The sequence below is a fragment of the Lolium rigidum genome, chromosome 7 (assembly GCF_022539505.1).
Source record: "Lolium rigidum isolate FL_2022 chromosome 7, APGP_CSIRO_Lrig_0.1, whole genome shotgun sequence".
Classification (NCBI taxonomy): domain Eukaryota; kingdom Viridiplantae; phylum Streptophyta; class Magnoliopsida; order Poales; family Poaceae; genus Lolium; species Lolium rigidum.
Genome location: NC_061514.1, coordinates 31,148,007 through 31,162,161, shown reverse-complemented (window position 1 = coordinate 31,162,161; position 14,155 = coordinate 31,148,007). Strand labels below are relative to the sequence as shown.

Genomic DNA, 14,155 nt, shown 5'->3' with positions numbered 1-14,155 from the left:
CTTATGCAAGACTTATTGATGCTTGTCTTGAAAGTACTATTCATGAAAAGTCTTTGCTTTATGATTCACTTGTTTACTCATGTCATTACCATTGTTTTGATCGCTGCATTCATTACATATGCTTACAATAGTATGATCATAGGTTATGATGGCATGTCACTCCGTAAATTATCTTTGTTATCGTTTACCTGCGTCGGGACGAGCAGAACTAAGCTTGGGGATGCTTGATACGTCTCCGACGTATCGATAATTTCTTATGTTCCATGCCACATTATTGATGATATCTACATGTTTTATGCATACTTTATGTCATATTTATGCGTTTTCCGGAACTAACCTATTGACGAGATGCCGAAGGGCCGCTTCTGCTTTTCGCCGTTTTTGGTTTCGTAAATCCTAGTAAGGAAATATTCTCTAATCGGACGAAATCAACGCCCAAGATCCTATTTTTCCACGAAGCTTCCGTAACACCCGAGAGAGACCGTGAGGGGGGCCACTGAGCCCACCGACACTACAGCCGGCGCGCCATGGGTGGCCCGCGCCCGCGCCTATGTGTCGCCGCCTCGTCGACCTCCTCGACGCCGCCTTCGCCTATATAAAGGTCCCCGACCTAAAACATCGATACGGAAAGCCACGGTACGCAGAAACCTTCCGAGCCGCCGCCATCGCGAAGCCAAGATCCGGGGGACAGAGTCTCTGCTCCAGCACGCTCGCCGGAGCTCGGGAAGTGCCCCCTGAAGGCTCCTCCATCGACACCACCGCCATCTTCATCAACGCTGCCGTCTCCCATGAGGAGGGAGTAGTTCTCCATCGAGGCTCTGGGCTGTACCTGTAGCTATGTGGTTAATCTCTCTCCTATGTACTTCAATACAATAATCTCATGAGCTGCCTTACATGATTGAGATTCATATGATGATGCTTGTAATCTAGATGTCATTGTGCTAGTCAAGTGGGTTTTACTTATGTGATCTCCTGAGACTCCTTGTCCCACGTGTGTAAAGGTGACAAGTGTTGATTTAATTTTGTTGATGTCTTCATATTTACATGCACTCTTACTTATATAAGCATTTTATCTTACATGTTATCAGATCAGGTTGAAAAAAAACGTGCAAGGGATAGGGTCCGTTATGCCGATATGTCTCCTAAGAAAAAGCGTTCTAAGCAAGCTCTCAAAGATTTAAAACGCAGCGAGTCTGAATAAAGAATCCATAGCCATGGAGAACCCATGTTGGACCCCCGAGCCTGTTCATGCCCCTGAGCCTCAAGTCTCCATACCCACATGTGATTGGCATATCCCTGATTTCGATGGAACCCCCATATATATTCAGCCAACTTCGGAGCAGATGTCAGGGGAGGTGACGCCTAATGTGGTTGTTAGTAACAAGTCACGGAGAAAACATGTAACACCTGGAGAAAGGCATGCCTTGCTAGGTCTTCGAAATGAAGCATTCTATGAAAATAGTAAGAAGCATGCGGTCTCATCGGCAGATGAAAATCCATCGATGAGCATGGAAGGCGTCAATGGTTTCGAGACACCAACACAATCAACCGTTCTTAACAATGGTAATGTTCACTAATGGACAACTTCTATTTCTCTCTTTTCCTGAACTTTCATTGTTATTTATGCATTTTCAAATATGTACATATGATACTCTACAAATAACTGTCCTGGAAAAGATATATAGCATTAGCAATTTTTATTTTCGTGCCATCTCGCTCGTACTAAAGACCCATGAATCTATACTGCCTATTATATTTAACTAAGGATCAAGTAGTAGAACAGGTCAAATGCAGAGATAGAATGGCCTGAAATTCAATGTGCCTATTACATTTGCACTTCTACACTAACGGTTCATGATTTCACTACGGATATGCTATCACATTGACTTTTCATATCATTCTAATATAAATATGTCCCTTCTACTGTTAACAAAAAGTGCCTTAAGTTCAGTTATAATTACCCCAATTTGGGAAGTCTATATAGGATGGATTCCAAACACTAATAATATATAGAACACAGAAGAGAAGAAGCAATAGTCTAGCAATGTGCTTCTTACCTTGTATATTGGGCGTTGAGGATCCCTCAAATCAACAAGTAAATTGGCACAATAGGGGTGGTTTCTAGATCTGTAAGGTTGGACACCATAATCTCATCCCCAAAAAGGAGAAACCAGAAAAAAATCCTACTATTGGATAGCATGCTCACCTTCTAAAGAAAGCAGAGAATGACAGAGTGTACGTAAAATAGCAAAACATAAATCAACGATTTTATATATAGAATACAATTTCTTGCAATAATAAAGACAGACTACTGTGTCTAATAGGTAACACTAAAATATAAGTAAATCTTCTCATACAAAAAAATATTGACTTTGTTTATACAAAAAAATGAAAAATTACCAATTAGATTCAGTAGTTGATGCGTACAGCGTTTATACATCTACGGGAGGCACAAAAAGAAACGAAATAAACTCTCTCGTGCACAGGAATGCACCTACATGGAACATGAGTGAGTTTATGCGTTGCCTAGAATGGTCTTGCCTACATAATTTTCTCGCAATCATGGATATACCTTCTGGCTTAGCACTTTTTTTTGAAAAGAATTCAATATTAGCCAGTAAAGGCACCACTTCGGTTGGAACAAGCTATAAATCATGCATAATATAATGATGTATACAAGGCCCTCGCTTGGAAATTTAAGAAAAGAATGATGACTCTGCTTATAAATTGTATTTTCAATTTATAATTTAGTTCTACAAGCTGTTTTCTTAACAACTGCTGTGCCTGACACATATATTTTCATGTTGTGTATGCAGAAAGTACACTTCCAACGCCTGATATTGTTCTACAGCTCCAAACACAGTCACCAGGCAATGATGAGGGTAATTAATTTCCCCATTTTCATTCAATGCCTGTTTGAAACATGTTCTCATAAATAGATAATTATTCTTCGAGCGAGGACGAGGGTGTCATATTGGAAGAAGACTCCGAAGATGAGGAAGGTTACATGTTTGCCGGACAAGGTAATTTGATCATGTTCCAAGCCATATAGTGCACATATTGCACACACTATTAGGACTAATACTTTTCTTTATCCACCATTTTAGAAGATGATGCTGATGAGGATGTGGAAACAGATGATGTCAATGATGACTCTGCTTCGGTTCCAAACGTGCCAGATCCATATGACATGGTATACAGCAAAATACCAACTGAAACGCACATCCTCAAGCCCGTTGACGACCGCAAACATAAACATTGTGGTGCAAAGAGGTTCGAGCATGAGCCACCAGGGTTTTGCTGTCGTAATGGGCAGATTAAGCTAGCCAACACGGATACACCACCCGAGCTCATGAGGCTTTGGACGAGTGAAGACCCTGATGCTAGGCATTTCCGTGATAACATACGGTTTTTCAATGGACATTTCTCGTTCACCTCACTATACTGCAACCTTGATGGTGATACCACTAACACATCAAAGCATCCTATCTACACTTTTCGTGCTCATGGCCAAATGTACCACAACATAAGGTCATTTGGCAGAATAGATGGTCTGCAAGGCAGTCACCTGGAGCTTTACTTCTTTGATGATGACCCCAATTTAGAGCACAGGTATCGTAGCTGCCGCAAAGAGCAGTGCGCAAAAGACAAAGAAGTAATCACACAGATGGTCAACATACTTCGTGGTAACCCATACTCTGAACATCTACGGAGTATGGGAGAGGTTGAGGATGTTGATGATTATCGTATCACACTAAACCTTGACCAAAGGATGGACCAGAGGAGATACAATGCACCTACCAGTTCTGAAGTAGCCGCTGTGTGGGTGGAAGGAAGCGAACGGCGAAGACAGTTCGACCACAGCGTGATACTGCAAGGTAAAAACAGAGATATTTTTGGTATCAAGTCCTATCATGGATGCTACGACGCACTGTCCTACCCACTATTCTTCCCTAGAGGCGAGCTTGGGTGGCATACCGATATCCCGAAGAGAAATGTGTCCTATGATACTGTGATGGCAGCTCGTGCAGCTCGTCTAGCTCGTCGTAATAACGACGAGTCCTCTCAATCCCCCGGCGATAACAATGATGATGGCGGCGAAGATAATGATCCAGGTTTGTGGTTTAATTATTTTTTACATGCGCAGTCCATGCTAAGACATATGATCTCCCGTTTCTAACACCACTCATTCTAAATTCTCTATGCAGCTTCGGGAGGAAATAAATGTGTGTCAGTGAGGGACTACTACTGCTACAAATTCCAGATGCGGCCTGGGATATTTAACCCGATCCTGCACGGAAAGCGTCTTTTTCAGCAGTTTGCGGTCGACACATATATCAAGATCGAGAACTCACGGTTGGACTATATGTGGAATCATCAGGATAAGATAAGGGCCGACCTGTACCAAGGCCTGATGGACAGCTTGCATGCCGGCGAGGGTAGTACCGATGCTATTGGAAAGCGTACGGTGTTGTCAGGAACATTTATCGGTGGTCCACGTGACAAGAGGCGTCGCTACATGGATGCTATGGCCTTGGTGCGGAAATACGGCAAGCCGGACATCTTTCTCACGATGACATGCAATCCTAACTGGAATGAGATCAAGCGTGAGCTCTACCCTGGCCAGACACCTCAAGATCGTCCAGACCTTGTGGTGCGTGTATTCAGGGCAAAACTGGAGGAACTGAAGAATAAGTTGTTTCAGAAGGACATCCTCGGAAAGGTAAAAGCATATGTGTACGTGGTGGAGTTCCAAAAGAGGGGTCTTCCACATGCACACTTCTTGCTAATCATGGAGGGGCGGTTCAAGCTCACATGCCCCGAACAGTACGACAAGCTTATCTCAGCAGAGCTACCTAATAAGATAAAGTACCCAGAACTGTATAAGATGGTAGTGAAACATATGATGCACGGCCCATGTGGTGTTTTGAACCCTGATTGTCCATGCACGAAGGGCCGTCCTGCTTGCAAGAATCAGTACCCTCGCCCTTTCAATGCGGCTACCTTACAGGGAAAGGACTCATACCCTCTATACAGACGACGTAACGATGGTTGTAAAGTAACAGTTCGAAAGGCCTTGCTGGACAATAGGTGGGTTGTCCCATACAACCCTCACCTCTTGCGTCACTTGAATTGTCACATCAATGTTGAGGCATGCTCCAGCATAAAGGCCGTTAAGTACCTATTCAAGTACATATATAAGGGGCACGATCGGGCGTCTATCACAGTGAGCGAGGCTGACAAGGCAGATAGCAACGGGAACATAGATGAGATCAACCAGTATAGAGATGCGAGGTGGGTGACTCCTCCTGAAGCCTTGTGGAGGATATACGGCTTTGAGTTGAGTAAAAACTACCCACCTGTGATGCAGCTGCAGCTCCATCTAGAAAACTGTCACATGGTTTCGTTCCAGCAGGGCCAAGATATCCAGCAAGTAGTTAACCGTCAAGGTGTTGAGAAGTCAATGCTTACAGAGTACTTCAGGGCAAACAGATTACATGAGGAGGCACGTGGTATCTTGTACAGGGATTTCCCCGAATGGTACACTTGGCAGAAAGGTAAAAAAGGTGAGGATAAATGCTGGCAGAGAAGGGCTGTAAAAAAAGATGGTACACGTACGAAAAGGATACAGGTTGGAAGGATTGTGTCAGCTCACCCAGCAGAAGGGGATCGCTATTACCTGCGAGTCCTTCTAAACCATGTCACTGGGGCCACCTGCTACGATGACCTAAAGACGGTTAATGGCATTCTCCTGGGATCCTTTCGTGAAGCTGCAGAGAGAAGGGGGTTGATCGAAGGGGACAACACATTGGATGACTCCCTTATCGAATCTACACTCTTCGAGATGCCTTCATCTCTACGAAGGCTCTTTGCGACAATATTGGTATTCTGCGAGCCTAGCGATGTGCGCGGGCTCTGGGATAAGCACTTTGACGCAATGTCGGAAGACTATCGCCGCAATGATCCATCCAATATTGTAGCTGAGCAGAAAGTTTTGATAGATATCAGAAATATGCTACAGTCAATGGGCAAGGACATCAAGTCATTTCCTCTTCCTGATATTGATGAGGAATTTGACAATGCCACGGGTGTGGAAAGGGAGATCTTCGAGGAGTCTGTGATTGAGCCCAACAAGGAGGACATAAATCTAGCAGACTCACTTAATACGGATCAGAAGGCCGCGTATGAAAAAATTATGTCTGTTGTTCATGGCGATGAGGGTGGTGTGTTCTTTGTGGATGGACCTGGAGGTACCGGAAAGACTTTTCTGTACAGAGCATTGCTCGCAACGATTCGCGGTCAGAAAAAAATTGCTGTAGCGACAGCTACATCTGGTGTTGCAGCTTCCATAATGCCTGGAGGGAGAACAGCTCATTCCCGTTTCAAGATACCACTGAGCATTGATGATGGCGGGTATTGCACCTTCACTAAACAGAGTGGTACTGCAAAACTCCTACAGTCGGCTTCTCTCATCATCTGGGATGAGGCTTCCATGACAAAGAGACAGGCAGTCGAGGCGTTGGACAACAGTATGCGCGATATAATGAGCCGTCCAGACCTGCCATTTGGTGGAAAGACGGTTGTCTTCGGTGGAGATTTCAGGCAGGTCCTCCCTGTTGTCCGTAAGGGGTCGAGGGCTCAGATTATTGATGCGTCACTACGTAGGTCTTACCTTTGGGATTGCATGACTCACCTCAAGCTCGAACGCAATATGAGGGCACATAGTGATCCTTGGTTTGCGGAGTACCTACTGCGCATCGGTGATGGTAAGGAAGAGGCCAATGCTGATGGTGACATCCGTCTTCCTGACGAGATATGTGTGCCGTGTACTGGAAAGAAGGGCTCCGACCTTGATAAACTAATAGAAAACGTTTTCCCCAGCCTTGGTGCTAACATGTCAGACCCAAACTACATCACCTCCAGAGCAATCTTGTCGACACGAAATGACTGCGTTGATAGGGTTAATTTGAAGATGATAAATCGATTCCAGGGACAAGAGATGTTGTACCGTAGCTTTGATTGTGCGGTGGACGACCCTCATAACTACTACCCACCTGACTTTCTTAACACATTGACCCCTACTGGTCTGCCCCCACATTTGCTGAAGCTCAAGATCAATTGCCCTATCATATTGCTCCGAAACATTGACCCCGCAAACGGACTTTGTAATGGCACGAGGTTGGTGGTTAGAGGATTCCAAAGAAATGTTATCGATGCAGAAATTGTTTTGGGCCAACATGCTGGAAAGAGGATCTTCCTGCCAAGGATACCACTTTGCCCCTCCGATGATGAGATGTTCCCTTTTCAGTTCAAGAGGAAGCAGTTTCCTGTTAGGCTCAGCTTCGCCATGACGGTTAACAAGGCACAGGGGCAGACTATACCTAATGCCGGTATTTACTTGCCTGAGCCGGTGTTCTCTCATGGGCAGTTATATGTCGCCCTATCTAGATCTACTGCTAGAAAGAACGTCAAGATTCTTGTCATCCCAGATGGTGATAACAAGAAAACAAGCTCTGATGAAAGCAAAAAGAAGAGGCATCCTGTCAATACCTACACGAAGAACATAGTCTGGAAGGAGATCCTTACATCGTAGGTGACATACTTTGCACTTGTACTTTTAGTAATCACTATGCTATCTTTTAAAAAATTGCAGATCAGTTCCATTGTGCTAATCATTTCATCTATAAATTTATTGATTTATATATGGCTTCCTGGAATGTTCTATAAAGTGTGCTTGAACTGTTCAAGATGGGTGCTGCTATCTCACTATCTTTTTCTGTTTTAACTTAAACAGGTGGCCAGCTTGAAAAGGTCATTGGACTGAATGCTAAAAACGCAGACCTTCATCAGTTTGTCCCGTCTCAGGTACGTAAAGGCTTAAAAAACTTCTTAAACATGTGAATTCTAAAACTATTCTAAAGCTATGGCTTCATTTCTGTAGATCAATCATGTGAGTACATATCATTTTATCTAAGCAACTGATTTGATAAGTATTATTATAGGATTTGGATTTGCAGTTGCTCATCACTTCTGTATTTACCCAGAATGATTTTCTTATATATACACTACCGATATGGCTAACAGTAATCAGATCTGAATTTGATTTTTCTTAATATAAAGTGTTTTCTGTATGATTCGCAGGACCTGTGTTATGCCTGGTCGTTTTGATTTCCCGGATGGCTCGCTGACAGGTAAAAATAGATTGTAGTTGAACAGATATTTTTCCCACAGATTTTTGTAAAAATATATTAATGTTAAGATTGTTCTTAGGTGTTCTTGGCGTCGTCATGTACGTCGGGCCTTTTGAGACTGACTTTCTAGCCCCTAGCGGCGTCAGAGAGTTAGCTATTGTTGATAGCAAGTACAACATTATTTTTCTCCGCATTTTGATAATGAAGTTTTAATAATTCAGATGTCATATGTGTGAAACAATGTTTTATTTCTCTATGATTGTCATTTTTCTAACAAGTTTCTATCATTTTGATTATTCATTAATTTGCACTCATTTTATCTGAATGGTTATACAAACTTGCACAGCAGCCAACAATGCAAAATCTAACCAACAAAACAACTATATTCCACAGCTCACCTCTAATAATCTTTGCGATAGTGGAATAAGACCGCCCGAACATTTCCAAGGAAGTAAATTCTGTGAATTGTATAAACGGAACATCAATTAGATGGAGTAGAAAGACAAAAATAAGTCTATGTCTAACAATAAGACTTCGGAAAACTCGAACTACACTAGGCCACGTATTTCTCAGGTAGACAGCAAAAAAAAGAGAAATCCAATCCCAAGACAGTAATACATATTGATGACGTGATTTACATCTCACATAATCAATTGGAACATGTCAACCTTCATGTCAGCGCAATATAGTCTTATGGAAGTTCTTAAAAATCTTATTGGAAAACAGAGCATAATATGGAAGTTCTCGGATCTGTTAATAAATATAGCATTTTTTTGGTAAATTGGCAAAAGGAATGTCAATCAGATCAACTAAATATTCGTGTCTCCTGAATTTTCTCAATATGATGACGTCACATAAAGGCATGGATTTCTTACCATTTTCGAAACAGTCAATATTAACTCACGCTGCAATCAAGCACTTTGGTCGTCCTAACCTTCCCACAATATCAACTCGCGCATTTAATCAGCCTGGGCCGCCATGTTCCAAAATCATCAGCCCAGGAATCACGCTATGGTAATAATCTCACAAAATACCTTCCTCAGGTATGTAATATCACCTTCCCACAAATTACATAATAAACCCCTAAATTTCAGTGAACAAATAATTTAAATTAACTCGACCCATAAATTACGCTATAGTAATTAAAACATTTCCCATAAACGCCCCATATAAAGGGTACATTGAACCATGGCTCAGGCTAGAGATCTCGTGTATCAGGAGTTCAACCTGTCCCTCCCGAATTTCATTGAGTCACAAGGCGGATCATCAGAGCAGGGAGTTCAGGTATGTAACACCCTCTCCCCCTCTCGAATCGGGCATGCTTTTTTCTGGAATACTTTTGAAGAATTAGAGAACCTTGCCATTAACATTAAATTTCGAGTTCAAGATCGGTTCCAGACTGTATCCTACGAACTGCGAGTACAACAATAATGGTTCCGTTACATCTTGGTAAATTGTGGATGCTGCATCCTTCAAACTAAAGTCAACATTAAGGAATGTTTCTTGCCTCCTCGAGACAATTTTTAACTGATTCCTGCAGATAATTTGAATAGTTGCTTTCTACAGCTTGATATCTGATTTATGCAAAAAAAATAAAAACTTGTACTAAAGCAGTCATGATTGGGGACTCGATCCAGCTGGTGAATATAGGTAGTTAGATAATCTCCCAGATAGTTTCTCTTTTCGATTAAGGAGCTCCCTGCTCCTGATTTCATACCATAACAATGAAACACAATGTACTGTTGACACATGGATTCATGCAATCACGTCATGCCAAGCCCAAATACACACCACTTAACCCCAAAAGACACAGCTTCACAAGCAATTCCTACGAACCTACGCAAGTTTGCAAAGCATCATTCCATCAGGGCAGCAACTGATGTATTAATAATTATTTATTATTTAACACCAGGAGTAGAATTAAGTAGAGTTGTACAACACCATTACAGTCATTATAATCATAATGCGTGAACATCAGCTGTAACAGTTTCGAGATGAATCTCTTGCTTAACTAAAAAGCAAGAAAAGATCATGTACATGACCATCTATAACCCGATGAATTTCGTTGTGATACCATTTAGCCTCTCCTAATTATAATTTGAGGGGTTTGAATTCGGGGGTGGAAATAGACCTGGGGCAGCTAGGCTTTCACCCGGGGCCCGGGACTAGAGCCGGGACCGGGGCAAGCTTGTGATTTTTTTTGGCCCAGCCCAATGCCCAGTAGAGTATATGATCAGGCTGGACTAGCCACAAGCTTGCCCAACCCTGGCTTCTACCCTGTTTGAAGTGCCAAGCTACCAGATGATAGAACTTGTCTTTAGCGTATCACGACCAGGTCAATACTATTTATAAACAAATTATGCAAATACAAAGGAAACAAAATTGATAAATCAAGTCCCGCAAAAAAAATGTGCAAGAATGGCACCAACCTGGCTTGCTCTATGGCCTAAACCCACAAGAAAGTTATCCGGCTTTATATCACGATGAAGAAAGCCCCTCAAGTGCATGTACTCTACCCTAGCAATCTGTATAAAAAATTTTGAATGCATTAATTTGGCGGTAAAAATGACAAAACAATTACACATAAGATTTGAGTTTGCACATAGATACTTCCGTTGGTATTATGTCAAATAGGTGGGCCAATATTAACAGCCAAAATGCTAAGATACAGTAAGAAAAACTTACCATCTGATCAGCAAGCATAAGTACTGTTGCAATAGTTGAATAAGTCTTACAGACTTGGACCAAGAAGATCAATGACCATGACATTGTACTCCCCGTCCACTCCAAACCACTTCAGATGAGGAATCCCAGCTGACGTATCAAGCATTAAATCAAAATCAGTAAAAAAAAAAAAGCAAAGCATATCGGTAAGGAGTTAGGGCTCTGAGACACTTACTCTCTTGGTCAGCAAGCCTCCGCAGCTTCTCTTGCACGGGAGCGTCAAGTCCAGGCGGGTCGGGCGGTGGCGGTTGCTGCTGCTTGGTAGTGGTGGTAACCCCCTTTTCCCCCGCTTCCTTGGCGGCATCGCCTTCAAGGGAAGATCCTGGGAAGAGAAATCTGGGGAAAGAACAGAAAAACAAACATACTAATATGAGCCTACTGTTCAAATTATATCCAAATCTGAGCACTTCTGAAATGGTAAAATGACATATCAAGTTGCTGCCCAGAAATTTTGAACCGCCCAGACAAATAAGAACAAAATACAGAAATGGTGCTACTGGAAACATTCCTTAACACAATATGTCCTTGGTAAAATATTCGGAGAGATACAAATATAGCTTGGCAGATTGGCAGATTGCAATTACATGTTAAGGATTCCAAAACACATGTACTTCTTTCTCTGAGTCCAGGATTAAAATACTTTTGTTTTCAAGCACTGTCTTTCACCCAATATTACTGCATTGACATGCAATTAACTGTGTGGTCTGGTCTAAAATCCCAGTGGATGGTCGCAACAAAATACAGTTTAGTCCACACATTTATTTCATTAGTTGTCTTCGAACAAAATATTGCTGCATCCTTCAAACTAAAGTCAACATTAAGGAATGTTTCTTGCCTCCTCGAGACAATTTTTAACTGATTCCTGCAGATAATTTTAACAGTTGCTTTCTACAGCTTGATATCTGATTTATGCAAAAAAAAGAAAAACTTGTACTGAAGTTTTTCTGATTGGGGACTCGATCCAGCTGGTGAATATAGGTAGTTAGATAATCTCCCAGATAGTTTCTCTTTTCGATTAAGGAGCTCCCTGCTCCTCCTGATTTCATACCGTAACAATGAAACACAATGTATTGTTGACACATGGATTCATGCAATCACGTCACGCCAAGCCCAAATACACACCACTTAACCCCAAAAGACACAGCTTCACAAGCAGTTCCTACGAACCTACGCAAGAACTGAAGTATTTTTAATCGTTTACGTTGCAAAGCATCATTCCATCAGGGCAGCAACTGATGTATTAATAATAATTTATTTTTTAACACCAGGAGTAGAATTAAGTAGAGTTGTACAGCACCATTACAGTCATTATAATCATAATGCGTGAATATCAGCTGTAACAGTTTCGAGATGAATCTCTTGCTTAACTAAAAAGCAAGAAAAGATCATGTACATGACCATCTATAACCCGATGAATTTCTGTTGTGATACCATTTAGCCTCTCCTAATTATAATTTGAGGGGTTTGAATTCAGGGGTGGAAACAGACTGGGGCAACTAGGCTTTCACCCGGGGCCCGGGACTAGAGCCGGGACCGGGGCAAGCTTGTGATTTTTTTGGCCCAGCCCAATGCCCGAGTACAGATATATGATCGAGCTGGACTAGCCACAAGCTTGCCCAACCCCGGCTTCTACCCTGTTTGAAGTGCCAAGATACCAGATGATAGAACTTGTCTTTAGCGTATCACGGACCAGGTCAAAAACTATAAATAGTATAATGCCACTACGAATTATGCAAATACAAAGGAAACAAAATTGATAAATCAAGCATTAAATCAAAATCAGTAAAAAGGAATAAAAAGCAAAGCATATCGGTAAGGAGTTAGGGCTCTGAGGCACTTACTCTCTTGGTCAGCAAGCCACCGCAGCTTCTCCTGCACGGGAGCGTCAGGTCCAGGCGGGTCGGGCGGTTGCGGTTGCTGCTGCTTGGTAGCGGTGGTCACCCCCTTTTTCCCCGCTTTCTTGGCGGCATCGCCTTCAAGGGAAGATCCTGGGAAGAGAAATCTGGGGAAATAACAGAAAAACAAACATACTAATATGAGCCTACTGTTCAAATTATATCCAAATCTGAGCACTTCTGAAATGGTAAAATGACATATCAAGTTGCTGCCCAGAAATTTTGAACCGCCCGGACAAATATGAACAAAATACGAAATGGTGCTACTTGGAAAAACTACATGTTGATGTTGTCGTCGACTTCAGCTAATTTCATGCTATAACCTGCACACAAAAGGCAACTTAAGCTAATTTTGGAATGAACCATCGTCAAATTCGGTAACCATGTAGTACTAAATACTAAAAAGCAATGAAGTCGCTAAACTGCACTTAACATCAAACTTCACTAACCATATGTATAAGGCTTCTACCCGTCCGAGCAAACTGATTCCAGGTCCATACTCTATACTCTGTACATGTATTCACCCTTACCACTTGCTCTGGGGTGCTACCAAGCGTCCAATGCTCTACTGTATTGAATCTCTGAATTTATACAGTAATAATAGTATATAAGATGTCTGAAAACTCTAGCGTGTTTAACATACTAATCAAGGAGCTTATCGATCGCAGCCCAATAGCTCAAAATTGACCTTATCATCAACATCTTATCACATATAAAAGTTTTAAATCACTTGTGAAACACAGATTAAGTGTGCTAATTTTCACCCAAAATCAGGTGATCGTTTCAGATATAAAGGTATATATGTGTGATTAAGAATTAGAGAAGAAATTCAACAGTATAAATTAAACTATTCACAAACTAATTCATCACGTTCCTAACTATCTTATTTTTTTAACTCCATGACTACCTTTCACATATGTGTTCGATTGATATTCAGATGGAAGAGATTGTGGAAAATGATAAGAAAGAGAGTGAATCAGGAGACAACGCTCAGGTAAGGCAATTCATCTCCTTGCTTAAGCTCTTTTTTATTTTTTAACTCTATGATACCGTTCAAAAGGAGGAAGAATGGATTAGCTACCCATGCCAACCTTCTAATGAGAGTAACTCTTTATCTCTTATACTATTTGATTGTCCTCCATGCTTACCGAAAGAGGTTGAATGTTATGTTCCTGTGGATTCTCTTGAAATACTACATATGAGTAATACTTGTGAAAATAATTATGCTACTGTTATATATGATAATCTATGCTACTTTGATAAATCTTATGATAATGCTTTGTTTGTGCCTGATGTCGAAATGCATGGTACTAAAGAATTTTGCGTAGCAAATGTTTATGATAA

At 41.6% G+C, this 14,155-nt stretch overlaps 1 long non-coding RNA gene across 2 annotated transcripts; it reads right to left on the bottom strand.

Moving 5' to 3' along the window:
- Nucleotides 1-8,587: 8,587 nt before the first annotated feature.
- LOC124678442 lies at nucleotides 8,588-12,985 on the bottom strand. Of its 2 annotated transcripts, none has more exons than XR_006994470.1 (4): nucleotides 12,758-12,985; nucleotides 10,878-11,006; nucleotides 10,622-10,717; nucleotides 8,588-8,650 (listed from the first exon to the last, which is right to left on the bottom strand). It is a non-coding gene; the product is annotated as an uncharacterized LOC124678442 (long non-coding RNA). The 2 variants fall into 2 exon arrangements; XR_006994471.1 differs by lacking the exon at nucleotides 12,758-12,985 and adding an exon at nucleotides 11,092-11,147.
- Nucleotides 12,986-14,155: the final 1,170 nt, after the last annotated feature.